The sequence below is a fragment of the Pleurodeles waltl genome, chromosome 3_1 (assembly GCF_031143425.1).
Source record: "Pleurodeles waltl isolate 20211129_DDA chromosome 3_1, aPleWal1.hap1.20221129, whole genome shotgun sequence".
Classification (NCBI taxonomy): Eukaryota; Metazoa; Chordata; class Amphibia; order Caudata; family Salamandridae; genus Pleurodeles; species Pleurodeles waltl.
Genome location: NC_090440.1, coordinates 1,945,037,156 through 1,945,053,889, shown reverse-complemented (window position 1 = coordinate 1,945,053,889; position 16,734 = coordinate 1,945,037,156). Strand labels below are relative to the sequence as shown.

The 16,734-nt window shown below is 40.6% G+C and overlaps 1 protein-coding gene across 1 annotated transcript in view; it reads right to left on the bottom strand.

The window, feature by feature from the left end:
* Positions 1-16,495, bottom strand: part of TAOK1 (TAO kinase 1) — a 959,977-nt gene extending 943,482 nt beyond the window's left edge. Inside the window, exon 1 of the mRNA XM_069226237.1 lies at positions 15,923-16,495. The gene's annotated coding sequence lies outside the window, so the exon portion shown is untranslated. The remainder of the gene's footprint in view (positions 1-15,922) is intronic.
* Between the last annotated feature and the right edge of the window lie 239 nt (positions 16,496-16,734).

Sequence of the window (16,734 nt, the reverse complement as noted above, 5' to 3'; positions counted from 1 at the left end):
GACCCTTTAAGAACCTCATATCTATAGAGGACTTAAAGAGGGTTGATCGGGAAGGCACAGAAAGGCCAACAGTGCCAACAGAAGGCCTGCACGGTGTAGCCTAGCAGGAGATAAATATGCACTGTGCAGATAGTAGAATTGCACTGTGCGGAGCTTAGCCAACACCGCTAATGACCTGGGTGCCATCATGTCTTCTTTCCATTCTGTGTCCTCTAGGGCGCCCAGCCATACCTCCCATCTAGATCTAGAGAGGTTCAGATCCCCAGGAGCATTGTTGATCAGCGTTTTATAAATTTGGGAAACACCCTTCCCTCCCAAGTTTCCCATGAGTAATTTGGCTTCTAGTGGGTTCAACTCTGGCAGAGAGCCTATTGTCGGTATGTTGGTTCTTAAAGCATGCCTGAGTTGGAGATATCGGAAGAATTGTGTTTGGGCTAGCTGGAAGTCCTTCCTCAAGTCTTGGAAAGATTTCATAGAGTCCCCTGACCACACGTCTCCCACCAGGGAGATGCCCACCAAATCCCATTCCCCAAATCCCTCCAGAGCCGCAGTTGCGCTTAGCCATTTCCCTCTCCATAATGGTGTCTGGTAGGATCTGGTGCTTTAGGGTAGACAGAGAAACAAGTACGCTTGATGCCAAGGACAGAGGATGTTTAACAATCCTTCAATCTAATGTGCAGTTCTCGTGTGCTAAGCGAACAAAATATAGAGGAGCAAGAGAAGTTCTAGTTCAGTGTACAGTTGACATTCAATCGCTCTATGAAACTAAACAAGCTTTGCTGGCTTTTTCCCGAGGACTCCTATTCACGTTAACTGTGCTGAATAGGAAATCATATGGTTACTACTGTCATGTCCAACGTGAACTGAAGATTATTAAACAGCCTAGATAGAGATTTAGATATCACTAGTCTTATGTCAAAGAGAGGAAACATTCCATTTCAGTAAAAAAAAAAAAATCTACTAGTTTCAATGTTACCCTTTCCTTTCTTTCATATGGACCAACTAGCATGCATTACAACAGTCTCGCCATCATTACCAATGTAATCATACTTCATTATTATTATTATTTTTTTTAAATTGCTGTATGAAAGTTCTGAAAGACTACTGTTGCATAAAAAAAACTTTACTGTTACCAGTAAGCAAACTTGTCACGTGACAGCTATAAAATTAGCATGTAAATAGAGTGGATTGTAGAGAGCATGCATCTATTTTTTGTCAGATTAAAAAAGTTTAGCACGTCTACAGCCCATGAAGAATACCATTGTCATGATTTTATTTAATGTCAAAAAGTATGGCCAGGTCTCTGATCAACACAAACAGCTTCACTAGCCGCACGAAGCTAACAGAACTCGGCTTGAATCAGCATGCTTGCTCCATAACATACAATAATAAAAACTTCCCCGTTTTCCACCAAAAGCTCATCTTGAAGTAAACCCCACACACTTTCTTAGATCTGCCAGTACAAATCAAGACTGTGGTTTAAAAAAAACAAAATGGAAAAATGGGGTCGTAGATCTTTCCAAATTCTGGAAAATCTTACCCCAAACCATAGAGGTTTTAAATTTAGGATGCTACTCATACATTACTTGTTCTCCCAAAATCAAGCTTGATGATGGAGTCAGTCGTTGGATAATCCAGAATAAACTGTTTGATATTTTTTTTTATTTTTTTTTATTGAAGAGAGTAAAGCTAACGCTTTGACAAAGATATGCAATGGGACTAGCACTGATTGTTCGAAATATGAAAGGGGGAGGAATGTGGAGTGTCCTGCAATGAATGAGATGTGCAAAAAGCAACATGAACATTGCTCAGACGCAAGAGGTGGCAAATGATGAAACTATATTAAAGAATATTAAAACAGATGGAGAAGAACATATCCATCATACATAAGAAGCGTTTGATATGTGTACACAATTACTGACGCTTTGGTAGGTTTTCACATTATTTAATTCGGAAAATGAAAATAAAAGATACATTTGCGTCAATACTTTGTTAAATATCCAAAACCCCAAATGAGTTTTACATACAAATAACCAAAGGACAGCAACCTTCTTCAAAAATAATAAATGCAAATTGAGTATCTGACAAAGAAAAAGTAACACAGAAAGCACAATTTCCCTAAAATACTACTCTCTCTCTTTGTTGCATTGTGGAAGGAAAGAAAAAAAATGCCTTTTTCCGCTTAAAGAATGTACCAACGGTTGACACTAATAACATGCCCGTGTCGAGATAAAGGCAAAGATGATGCCTGGAAGAAAACCACCCAGTGCTCGTTGAAATTTACAAAACAAACAACGCCACTCAGACATATACAAGGAAATGCAGTGGAAAATTAAGCAAAACCAATGCAAATAGCAGAAACCAAGATGTTGTTTGAACTGCAACATGAACTATCGGACGAAACCAAGAGAAATAAATCGTTTGGAAGCAAATTAACTGTAATGTGAAGAATCGCGCGCTCAAGTGACAATGTGAAACATTTTATGAAATACTGAAATGGCAACAATGCTCCAGCTGTACAAGAAATCGTCAGCTCCCAATGTGTGGCATTCCACAACAAGGCCATGCACTTTCTTAGATCTGCCAGTACAAAACAAGGTTGTCTCCGAGCTCCTAGTCTGCCGAGTTCCCCAGCTCTTTACTGAGTTGTGTGCTTAAACTTGATAGGGATAGCATTTAAAACGCTGCATTTTTTATTTAAAGGGCAAACATTACAAAACAATATTGCGCTCAATACCGGATAACCAAGTAACACATTTCCACACGTTATTGACAAATCTAAAACGTAAATGACGGACTTACATTATGTCTGCTAAATGTGGGAAAGGGATTTTAGACTTTAATCAAGATTTTAGCCAAGGTGATGAACCACATTTGTTGTTTGTTTTCTCGGGTTGGTTAGAACAATTGCTATCTACCCAACCCAGACGTAAAGCACAGGCACGTCAAAAAGAAAAAAAATTATAAATAAATAACCCCAAATGTTTCATGGAAAAATGCCTGGAACATTAATTGTTACACATTCTGCACGCATCCCCAACTAAAAGAAAGAGGCAACATGAAAGCAAGTTTTCCAGAATAATCATAACAAAAGTCTGCCTTTTCGGGTTATGGATATCATTTGGCACTCTACACTTGACGGAAAGATATTTACATTCTTGAATATGGTCATTTTGCTTTTGCTGTGTTTTATCAGAAAACGTTGTCAGTTGCAGTAATCCTCATAGTAAACCGAGATAACTATTTTTGACCGACTTTAAAAATCACAAAAGAGCTCCAAAGTATTAATAATATAGGGGAGGGTCGACCGGCCAACGTATCATAGGAGAACAGTAAATTGGAGGGGGGATGGGGGGGCGCCAGGATTGGGCATTCAAATATTTTCTCAATTTTATGCTGTGAAACCAAGCATGTATAGACTTCAGGCCCATATACAAGGACATACTGATGTTGATCCGCAATCACAAATTCTGAAATACTGGTCTCTGAAGAGACCCAATGACTCTCTGATAGCATGTTTTCTTTTCATGTAGCAGTTGGCCCGGGTTATCACTCTTTATCAAGCTCCTCTAAATCCATCTTCTCGTATGCCCACCTTTCACATCTTCACAACTAAGTATTATTGCATGCAAGTGACGCACATGTTCTGTGGTCGCTGAAGCATCCTACTATATTTTACGGAAGCCTTAACAATGATTTCTAACCTATCTTTTTCTGGGACTACGATTGTTAGGGTTGATAGTTTGGTTCAGTTGTTATTGGTATTATATTATGGGAAAGAACCTCAGCCAAGTTTCAGAAAAGGTTAGGAACGTGCAGCATTCCCAGCACTTCCAATTGTCCAGTGACATCATTCAGTCCTTCAGGTTTCATATTAGCAAATTAGGACTTTTCTTGGTGTGTTGTGGCAAGACATTTAAAAGACTATACAAATGACAGTTGAAATCCAGCATAGTTGTTACTCGCTGAGATGGACAACAGGGTCATAAATGGTGACCTTCTCGTTACTTAAAGTTGGCTACTTCTGTGTGTGGTATGTTATTGTCGGTCAAGCTTGGCGCATGCTGTCTGTGTTAATTCTTTCTTATTGTATGTATTGCCATGCCAGCAAAGCTAAAAGGTGGTTTGGAACAGGTGAAATTGATAGCAGCACGGGTGGATGACAAAGAGAGGCGCCCGAGTGACCTCAGTTTTCTCTTAGTGTGGCAACGGATGAAAATGCCACCACAATTATGAAACAAATAGCATAAAAGTTACCATGTTCTAGTAAAGTAAGAGGCACTAATCACTTGAAAAAAGTGCTGCTGGTCAGAGCTTTGGAGTGAATTGCTCTTGGTCATAACATGACTATTTTTACAACTCAAATGGAACTGTGTCTACAGACTGATAAAGGGTGTTATTACTCACTTGCTTTATCAGTCTTCTAGTGATATGCAAAGTCTTCCTCCTGTTTTTAATCACCTGAAGTGTCCATCCCATGTTTTTAAGTTGGTAATGCTCTGGTCCAGTCTTGTGTGACTAACAGCACTGGAAAGAAGCATATTCCTACTTCAACCACTTCAGAACGCTGCCAGATTTTTTTTTTTTTTTTTTTTTTTTTTTTAGGGGGAGTGGGGGCTTCAAAAGCATGATTACACCTGAGTACCGGTGAAAAGGGTTTTATTCAAAGCTCCAGTGCGGATCACACAACAATACGCTTGAAATATTCCTCTTTTCTCTCTGCTTAATTCTGCAAAATATAGCACAGCCCGTTATGTTTTATCTTCCCCATTCATCCAGACTGTGCAGGGCTTCATGGAATCTTCCAGTGATCTCTCTAAATTCACCATTAGGGGTGATTTTAATTTTCACTCAGAGCTTCTTGACTATTCAGATAGTGAACATCTTGTAGACAACCTTTATGGTTTTAATCTTACTCAGATCATAAATGAACCTACCCATAAGACAAATCATACAGTAGATGGAGTATTTATTTAGTAATAATCCAGCCCCTAGTCTGGAAAAAATTCTGCTTCAAGTTTGGAGATATCATACATCCATTTTTCTCACACTTCAAGTTTCCTCTAATAACGGTCCCAATTCCGACTCTTCCAGTATGTTTAAAAGCCACTGTTAGAAAAACCTTCATTTTGGGCTATTAAATGACACACTTTCAAACTCTAGTCCTGCCTTAGACATTATTGTTCAAACTGCAGCAGTCAGTTATGTAAATTGGATAGACTCTGCAGTATTGTTGCTAGTCCCTGAGAAACTAATCACCGAAAGAGGCGCTCATCCCCCGGGAATTCACAGAAACTAAAACAATTAAAACAGAAATGTAGATATCAAGAGCACAGGTGGAGGAAAGAAGATCTTTCTAAAGAAGTATAAATCACTCCTTATTGAGTACAGGCGTTAATAATTGAAGTGAAATCTAAATACTACACAGAAAAAATAAGCTTGGACAAACTCTCCACTACAGAACTATTTAAAATAGTCAAACCATTGTCTAACTTTAGTAATGGCAGCATCTTTAATCGCAACAAATCCTTCTGCAACAAACTGGTGGAGTTTTTTCAGCCCAAGGTGAATCATATTTTTCAAGATTTGACCTCCAATCGTAATTCCTTTTGTGCTGATGGATATATTTCCACATCCACCACTGTAGACATTCAGGAAACCAGTATTAGTACTGACCAAAAGAGGTTTGATAAATGTACTCTTCTCTCCGTGCAGAAAGTAATCAAACTCATTAACTCCACAAAGTCGGGGACTTCTTCTGACCCCCTACCATCCTCATGTTTTACATGAGATTTCTAGGACAGATTCTGTCCATCTTACAGGACTACTAAATAACATTTTGATTGTAGTACAGTTTCCAGTTCTCTGGAAAAAAGCTTCAATACTCCTTTTGATATAAAACAGCCCTCTCTAGATCCCCAGGATGCAAAAAACTATAGGCCTTTATCTCGCCTCACTTACCTGCTAAGATATGCAAATGACTACACAGAGTCGGCTTTAGTGGCAGCCATGGCAGAAACAGGATGGTGGTTGACAAGGGTGAGAAGGAGGAGTTGGTTTTATTAGATTTATCGGCCTCTTTCGACACGGTCAACCACTTACTTCTTATTAACCGGCTTGAGGCAATCAGCTTTAGGAACTCAGCACTGGCCTTGCTGAGCTCTGTTATGTGTGATAGGGAGCAGGAGATGGAGCTTGGAGACTTCCTCTTGGATCATTTCTCCCTTCCGTGTGGGGTGACTCAGGTGTTCCTCGCTTAGTCCTACACTTTTAACATCTATGCCACCCCCCCTGGCTAATCTTATCCTCAGCTCGGCTTTGAAGAAATCTACGCTGACGACAAACAAATTGGGGCTGAAGAGGTGGCTAACTGCATGGCTCACATTGTGAGCTGGATGCAAAGAAACTGTCTGAAACTAAACTCAGATAAAACTGAGGTATTACTCTTTAGGAACATCTCCACCTTTTGGAATTCTTCAAAACCTATCCAACCTTGGTTCACTTCCTTCCCAGTTCAAAAGGCCAAAAATCTGGGAGTCATATGACACAAAATTATGTTTTTCAGACCAAATAAATAAAACCACCTCCTTTTGTTTCTTCCTGCTTAGGACGCTAAAGTAGATCTTTCACTTCATTCCTTTAGAATGACAAAAAAGGGCACTGTGGCACTTGTTATTTCAAGGATCGATTACTGTGATGTACTGTACACGGGAACCCAGAAGTATTTGGTTAAAAAAAAAAAAAAAAATTCAAGCTCTTCAAAATGCAGCTGCCAGGCTGCTTTTGAGAATTCCTAAATTCGCTCCATTTTCTCAATCTTTGCAAAGCCATCACTAGTTACCAGTCAGGGAAAGGATTAATTTCAAAGCACTATGTCTGGTGCACAAAGCTCTTCACTGAACAGGACTAGAATACTTTCAAAATATATTTTTTGGCACTCACCTGGCAGTGTGCTTAGAGTAAGTTCCGCTAGACTAATGGCTGTCCCCAGAATACAAAGCAAAATGGGGCTGCAGGAGTTTTTCCGTTGAAGCCAGCAAACTTTGGAATACTCTGCCGTTGAAGTTAAGATTTCAACCAAATTTGCTGCAGTTTAAGAAAATGCCAAACACCTGACTTCTCTCACAGACTTATAAATATTATTCAGCTCTGATTTAGGCTCGGAAGTTTTTTCTTTGGAACACTAACGTCCAAGAGACCCTTAGGTAATTGAGCTATATAAGTTTATTTACATTACATTTATATCAAGGACTGTTGATTGTACCTGCCTCAAGTATCTCAGAACTGATGCAAGTCTCTTTTGAGGCTGTCCCTAAAAGCTGGAATTCTCTTCCGGTACATCTGCATCCAGCAAAGCTCTTAAACACATTTTCACAACAATCTCAAAACATTGCTCTGTCTCTTGAGCAAGGCAAATAAAAGTTTATGTTCTCCCATTAGACAGAACCAAAAAGCTACAGTGTGAGTGTGCTTTTAGTATCCAAAAACATAAACGGCAACATTAGATGGATGAAAGACCTAACAGGCCCTGTTAGGATTTAAACATGACTTGCGGATTCTCTGTTTGTGTGCTTTGCCCACTGAGCAATTCTACTGACAGGAGAAAAAAAGTCTCTCAAGAACTCTGATGTTAATTAAGGGTAGTAAGGAGTGGCACTGCCCTAGGGATGCTTACTAGGTTGGAGTGGAGGGCCTTGCATGATATATCACTTGAATTAGCAATGGAATTTGGAAAATTGAAACGTATGCAAGCGAATCTCTCTACCACCCCATCACATGAACTGTGGTGTGACTAGTGGACTGATCCTCCACAACAATGGCTCTGAAAGCTAAAGCACTATTTTCTTCTTGATAACCATGCTTCGTCATCACCATAAGCCCTCACACAAACCAGAGCTCGATGAATCAATAACCAGAGCACTGCTGTCCATGTGTGCTTCAAACACCTCATCCAGTAAAAGGCACCAAACCTATCTTTGTTGAAGGATCCATAGCACACCTAACTATTCATTCCAGCAGTACTAAAAAACACATAAAGGCAGAGATGCCCTACCAGACCCTCTGATTGTTCCCTTAAGCAGCCTCTAATCCAACTAGATGGAGATACTGGTCTTTAACTCCTGGCCTTTAAAACCAGTGTATGGCCAAATGGACGTTGATCCATACGGCCTAGGTTCTCCATCTACAGCCTTAGCCCTGTCAGTTATAGACAAGGAGTCCCATCTAAATATCTGCAATCCATGCCTCCTGATTCCTGGACACAACCACATTCGCCTACAGCATCAGACTTATCATAGGCAAGGTAACTACCACATAGGCACTTTCCCACTTGTTTCAGGGATGTTTGTTTACAGATTCCGTTCAGAAAAGAAACAAGCCTCCTAATCATGAGAGGAAGAGGTGACGCATTCAGCTTCCCAATACATAAAGGAGGCAAAGCTTGAGAACACAGCACCCACAATCTCTAGTCGTCAGAACAAAGAGTGCCAGTGCACTCATCAACCTGAGTTATACATCTAAGGGTATCTAATTTCAAGTCATCTAAAGGGGTGTTACCCAAAGCTTTCCCATCTCTCTGGTCAACAAAAAAGTCTTCCACTTGCAGCCGCCTAACGATCCTTACAGACAGAAATGTCCACATGGAGCATCTCACCTTAATTGTCCTTGAATCCGTACAGACAGGAGTGTCAAATTACACAAGTTTTACTTTGGTGCTTTGGCAGACTGCCTTTTGCACAACGGAATAAGCACCCAATGAATACATGCACTCACTAACAAAACAATAAAAAGATTTTTTTAAACTGAAGACAACCTACAACCATAAAAAGCACTTAAATGGTCCATTATGGATAAAAACACAAGGTCACAGTTCATTTCTCAACTTATGGCCCTATGCCTGCCCCCATTTCATGTCCCCCCTTTCACTTTTGGAAAAGATATCTCTTAAATACCAGCTCTTAGCCAAGTATCATACCATGAGTCCTGCTATATTATAAACGATGTCTCACAGCAGACTGAATAAGACCTCCATATCTGCTTCAAGGTCTTGCCGTTTCCCTTACTTATGAATGAAGTGGATAATTCAGAACAAAACGGGAGAAATCATCCTTTAAGTCAAATTTACAATCGTTTCTTGAAGCCAACTTTCTCTTTCAAAACAAGATTCCAATAATGCTGGATTTATTAGCCTTACCAGGTGGGGCTGAAGAATTTGTGAGACATCAAAGAACCCCATTAAATCCTCTGCATTAAACCCATCCAGAGACACTAATCTTTTCTTAATACTACGCCACATATGTTTCATGGTATACAGCGCTCTTGGTATTGGATGTCTTGAAACCTGACCGATATCATCAATCTCAAGGCCTAGATGAAATGCTTTCATTTTTCAAGCAGGCTCATTTTCGAAGCAGGCACGTATTTTTACTGGGCACTTATTTCTGAGTCCTCCTTTCAAGTTTCCTTCGAGTTTTGGATTATGTTGAATGTTTCATTGCTTATTTTAAGAAGGTGCCAATCTACATCTATTGTGAGTGGAGCTATAGCAGACTTCAAGCTCCAAGGCAATAGTTAGAAATCCTGCTGGTTCTCAATCTACGGAAGAGTGGCCAAGATGGTGACCCCGCACGGATTCTAAACACACTACAAAACTACCCAAGAAATATCTGAGAAATTCTTCAATTAAAAAGCAGACACTGTGCACTCCCTCCTCTGGAGGGGTGGCGTTCGACAGGTAACCCTGGATAAACGCCTGTCAATTAACATACGTTGGCAGACTGGAGATGGACAATGTACAATTATATTACTGGACCATGCACCTTATTGCAGTGAATGACTGGCTGTTTGGAGATTAAAAGGACCCAACATTTGAACTAGAACATAACTTCTTTTAGGAAACCTGTTTGCTAAGTCTGCCATACGGAGGCAAGGCAGCTACGAAATCCCACCCCTGCATGGCAATGGTACTCTCATGTTGGTGCTTAAGATAATAGGGTGGGAATGTAAGGTCACCAAAGAAACACTATTTTGGGTGGACACTGTTTTTCCCAAGTAGTTTCATTACCCAGGATTTAATAGGTTATTTCTAGGCTTGGGAATATATAGGCCGGTGATCAAATAAATTGTTCACAGACCTATCTAAAGTATCTGCAGGTAAGACAAAGTCTTGGCTCCCATCCCCCAGCCATGTACAGCCCTAGAATTTAGCTCCCTTGAGTTGAACCCGATTGTTGACAGCTTTGAAACCAAAGGGGTGTAATGGGTGTATATATAGCATTAATCATTAATGCCCCAGTCACATTTGCACCCTTTAAAATAAAAAATAAAAAATTGAGCAGGGCGTGGAATTTCTAACCAATGAGGTTTTCAAGGTACGAAGGTGATGCCTAAGGAGATGGTAATTTCGGCTAAACTCACCTGATCCAATTTAAACTACCTACACGGGGGGCATAAAAACACCTAAAAGTCTCTGGCGCAAAGAAATATACCTGTAGTGCCTGCAATGCGCTTCTTCAGTGGGAGACTTCTTCCATACATAATGGGGTCACCCAAAAATCCAAAAATACTGGGAGGAAATCATTGACCTCTGTCAAAGGAATAGCGTTTGCAGTACTGAGCTGCAGCCCAAGGTGACCTTACTCGGACTGATTAATGATCCAGACATCGTCTTAAGTGCTAAAATGCTGATTAATCTGGGCTTTCTCATAGCCAAGTAAGACTCAACCAAGCATTGAGATTCATAACAGAACCACAGACACAACAGCTAAGAGGTATGGACAGATATGAAAAGAAGGATAAACACTGAATGATTTTGGGTTCATGGTGAGCATACTTCTATACTGAATCCCAGATACTGTGAACGGAGAAACACTAACCGTCCCTACATATAATACTGTAAATGGTGGTCAAATATTATGGTCTCACTTTTGTTGTATTGGTATAATCTAATTAAATGCTAAAAAAAAAAAAAAAAGTATTTTATTTCAAAATAGTTGAAATCCCTCTTGGCAATTAGGGCAATATTTTTCAAAAACTTCTCTTAAAGGGACCAATTTCATCCATTAGGTTTGAGGGTTGAGTCTCATATGCAATCTGGCTTTCACTTTAGCTTAAACCACTTTGTCAATTTGCAGGGAGTATCTGTTTTATGTTCACAGGCAAATAGAAAGATATCATTAAATGATGCTTTGGATTTTTTGACTGAAATGTTAATGTAATCTGACATGCACAAATTATTCGACAGTGTTACACCCAAATACAGGATTTTTTCAAGTTAATCTTTAAGGCATTTCAGTCACAATAATGTTCCTCAGCTTGTAACAGCGTGAAACCCTTTTGGGGTTCGGGCAAGCAGAACATAATCGATGTACAGCAATGCTGCAAAAAGGAAATCTTCCATGCTGGAACAACTTGAAAAGCAATCAAAACCTCCTTGGACACAATGTTCATGTAAATTGAGAAAATTAAAGTAGTGTAAGCAACTCGGCAGATCGAAGGCCGAGGAGAGATGAAACAATAATGGCATTTGCCTTACCATGCTACATCTGAGTAAGATATGAGGGGGGAGGAGAAAACAAATACTTGATTACAGAAGATAGTCCACTTTTGAAGCCTCCATGAATTAAATTCAGTGCATTTTTCTCCTCTACCAAATCCGCCACTGCATTCAGAATTTAAAATTTGATAGCCATTGATGTCAATGAGACTAATTGGTCTGTTATCCCAATGTAGGTCTGCTACAGAAGAAATCTTGAATTCGGGCAGTCACATCTTATCCCATGACTTTCTCATATTAAATCACATCTTGGAAATTTGGGTTTGAGTATATGTCAGAGTAACTTCTCATCAAGTAATAACACCACCAAGGCTATAGTGAAAGCAGCATTCTGGAACTGCATGATTAATTCTTACGATTGTAATGCCAAACCGGGTGGGTGGTGAATGTGTTTTTACCCACTACATTTGTACCTGCCATGGAACCATATTTGGCTGCAATCTTACCATCCCAAGCTTGTACATTGTTCATAAAATTTAGGCTGGGCATACTGCAGGTTAATAAGTTTACCTGCAACTGGAATTCTAACACAACCAAATCACCACATTGTAACAATGCGACTGAGAATGTTAACACTTAGTATTCTTTTGTCCCATGTATGTAAGGTCAAGGCGGACTTGGATCAAGACAATCTGCATTGCTCTGGACACGAGACATTTTAAAGCGGCCTACAGAATTGTTCGGATGGATTTTAGTCATTTTATAGTTTTCGGACTCAGTCGCTACCTGTATTCAGTTTGGTTACTAAGGAAGAAGCTGGGTATTTTGCTATAAGCCCTGAATTAATCACTGCTCATTTAAATGTTTTTTTTTTTTTTTTAAATCGCTATATTTTTGTTTTTCTTTGACCCTATGTTGGTATGGTGTATAAAAGCCTAGATCTATATCAAATGAATTTTCTATGCACCTCATCTTACTGATACATTTTATGAATTATTTGTTCCATGCATCTTTTTAAATGTGACTTTAGTTGTTATGCCAAACTATTTTTAACATTGTTCAGGTAACTTATCTGTTGTATTTTACTGCTATAGTCTAAGTATTTGTTTTATTTATTAGTAAATTATCATGTGTTTTTTTCTTCAATGCATGACGTTTTATTGGATAGTTCCAGAAATAAACGTATATTTACTTACTAATTACTCGGTACTAACTCAGTTTATTGCTGGCGCCTTTCGTTTACAGTGGTATTACTATACTATTTTAACATGACGTAGGATGATTGGTATATTGACATTTATATAAAAAGCAATTCCACAAGAGGTTAGCCCACCAGGAGATGCATGTAGGCTTAGTAAGTATAATATTTTGTGGGCACGAAGAGTGTCATGTATCAAGGCATCAACTTGCATCCTTCAAAACCCTACAAATACATATCTGCACCCCCTTTCTTACAGATGCTCATCTCTAGCCTTCCTCAAATGCTCATAGGCAGATGCTAGTCTTTACTGTTCTAACCATTAAGGGCGATAGAAACAATCTTGCTAATTAGTGCCTGATAAGTCTTCTAAACAATACACAGAATTTGATTCCCTGGGCACACCTCGCTAGGTGGGAGCCTAAGATGAGAATAACAAGATTATTTTCTATACTGCCAGACAAGTCATACAAAATAACCAGCATGATCAATTAGGAGTTTAGATTTGATCTACTTTTACAAAAATATGTTGGGGTTAGGACTGAACCACTTTATGCTGTGTTCGTGCACCTGAAATCCGCTTTTTACAATGTTCCTAGCATGGTCTATGGGTATTTCCAAGGTTTTTCACCTGGACTACTGTACATTTTGGTTAACCTTCATAATGCAAATTTTGGCAAGGAATGCTGGAGACGAGCAGGAGAAACTGTTAAACCTTTCTCGTCTAGTCAAAAAAGGCATCCATCCAGGTTGTTCAATAACCCCTCTGCTATTATCTTTATATACAAATCAAGTGATAGAGGCAGCTGAAGCACGAAGAAACGTGTCCCAAATATTAGGATTAAAGTTTTCAATCCTTTTGTTTGTAGGCCGTTCTTTACTGGTTTCCAAGGCGCTGTATGGTTTACAGAATCTAAAAGATAGGTTGGCAAGTCCTGCCCACTAAGGGTTTAGACAATAATTTAATTAAGTTAATGATTTGTATCCCATATAAAAAAGGTGCCACTAAATCTCAAACAAAATAATGTATCTATGGAGCAGGTACAAACAGTTGAGTTTAGATACAAAGTGAGAAAATTGAAGAAATGCATAATAAGATCTAGTAACCACTTTGCAAAAGGAGCAGAGACAACTGTACGCTTTGAAAGGAAAATTAGAGGTCACACGTCCTCACCAGACCTATAGGTCTACAAATTAGTAAAGATGGTACCATACAAAGCAAAATTATGGCACTAGTATGGCTCAGATTTATCGCTTTCTGAGGAGTTTCCTTAAATGTTTACTGAGAATACCCTCCAGCACCCTAATGTTACCTTTATTAACTGACCTCAGGAGGATGAATATCTCCTCACTTGCAAAGTGCAGGACTCTCTTATAAAGAGTAAGACTGTGGGGAACAGCAGAGTTGGGTCATTACACGAAGACGTTATGTGAAGTTTTATGCCTCACAGGTACCCTTTCACTTGGTTAGCTCAGGAATGTGTGATCCATTCAGACTGTTAGATCTACGGCATTTTCTTGAGTCTATTACCCCAGGAAAGGCATGCAAGGTTAAATATGCATATAAAATATGGCTTCAGGAGTCGATATCCTTGGATTCCACCCGAGGGAGATTATCTAATGCTTAGTTTTAACCTGTAAATGGGTATCTTAATTCGACAAGCATGTGGATGAGGTAGAGCCGGTGATGACCAGAGTTTTGCATCATATGCTAAGGATTGGTACCCTAACTGTGAAAAATGTCCTTCATAATTCTGCTGCTGCTCACGCTAACTCAGATAAAGCTAATGTCATTAGTACGTAAAGTGGGTTGGGGACAAGATACATTTTCCCCTGTTGTTCAAGTTATGCTACTCTACTAAGCTCAAGCAACTGTTAAAACCCAGAGGGTGAGGGCTCACAGTAATTCTAATTAAAACATGGATACCTCAAAGTCTGCCTCATGTTTTCAGTTTACTTCATGGATAAGAAGGCAACGTGCTGGCTCTGAATAATTACGATGTTAACACTCATTGCAGACAATGAATTTTAAAGGTATTTGTCATATTGTTCTAAGTCAAATGGAACAATATTTGTACCTGCATATTTCAGTTTGATGTTCTTATGTCAGTATTGATTGGTTTTTGAAGTTTTTTTTTTTACTGTTTAAAGTTGTATAGGCTTCGGGCCGAAATAAACTTGATTAACCTTTACAAGAGCATGCAGTAATCTGAAGGCTCCATGTGACGGCACAAAGGGGTGCCTACATTCAGCCCACTGCTTATTATAGGCTCGGATGCTGTGTTCCCTGCCATCAAACCTTAGAAGTAAGGGAGTACTTCTTGGCCCTCACAAGCTGAGATGTCCACCTTAAACGGAAGTTATCCCTGACAGTGTATTCATCTAAAGCTCTGCAGCAACACTAGCTGACAGGGATATATAAACACACACACACACACACACACACACACAGGCCGTATTCCACCATTAGCCCGACACTGCTGCTCAACTGAAGAACACTTTTTAACAATTCTTACAGACAAGACTGTTCGGCTGAAACCACCATCCAAATGTTAGGTAAAAACCTCCCAGGAACTTTCATATACTTTAACGAAACTCTAATTTGCCAGGAATTTCCCTGTCCACCAATACTTATGGGAACACCTGCCACAATTTTCATAGGCTGTTTGTCCCTTCACCTTCTCTATGTCCATCATGTGTCTATCTTAAAACCTACTCCCCAGACACTTATGGTAGTGTCCAGTGTTCCCATCATCTCCGTGAGCCCCCATTCTTCGTCAGGGACAACAATGTTCAACATTCTCACGCCTGCTTAACCTTCCCCACTGCTCAGGCCAAACATCCCTCTCAAGTAGCGTTATCTCGGACTCACAACCCCATAGCTCAAAGGCCAAATATCTCTGTCAGCCACCCCATCTCTCTGAAGCCCCACCCCTCAAAGCAACTCAATTTTCCTAGGGAAAAATCAAATTACTGCCATTGGCCCACCTCACTCATCCTGTTAATCTCGCCAAACCCGCACCTCATCTCTCCACGGAACCCATATGTATATCCTAGATTCCACCATCTCTCTCAAGGATTTCCACACCCGCCATGCTCTCTTGATGCCACCAATGGACCTCATGAAACAACGCACCAGAGATCCTTGTACAGGCCCCAGGCCTCTTATGCAGCCCCACCTTCTTCTCTCGGTCCTCCCTCCCAGTCCACTGACCTCCCCTCCACCTTACCGATCAGGCCCTGTGCTGGGCTCGCCCACACGATATTGGTTTCTTCTCCAGGCCCCTTTCCGCTCTCACTTCCGTAGGCTTAGGAAAGCTGGTTCTCTGTGGCCCGTTGCCCGCGGGGGGGCCCCGTTGCCCACACGGGCTCCACCGGGCCCCCGCTGCTGTATGCTCGTAGTGGGTATCCTAGTCGGTTCCAGGCCGTATCCCTTTAACTGCTTCTCTGGGCCCCTTGACACGGGCCCAGGACCTCCAGTCTCCTTGTACGGGGTCTACCGCCCCTGTCGTGCTCGCGGGCGCGGCCCCTCTGTCTCTGCCTGTCCCTATCCGCGCGCCGCCGCTTCACTCTTTCTGCTAAGAAACTGCCAAAGCCTAGTGCGAGCCCGAGCTCCACGGTCTCGCGAGATTTCCGCTCCCAGCCGAGACCAGCGTCAATAACAAACCAAGGAACCGGCCCTGGGAAAGAGAGCATTCAGCAACGTTCCACGTGGGCGTGGTCCAAACACCCCCTTTTCTGTAGACCACGAGAGCACCAAATCAGGAGGACGTAAAAACGAGCAGAGGGAGCAGCTCTGCCTCTATAGAGACAGCAACACAATCAGGGTTTAAAGGAAAGCGCAGGTGTCGAATAAAGTGGCGAGATGACATAGCAAGCAGGAGAGCGACACAAGGACGTCAGAAACGAGCAAATAGCTGGTTTACTACATCTGCTGCTGCTGTTTATGGACAGGCCGTCATTTTTAGTACAATTTTTGGCCCAGTGATTAAATGGAACAATCATTCGAAAATAGGCCTGGGTTTGTCAATGCTTGTTTTGT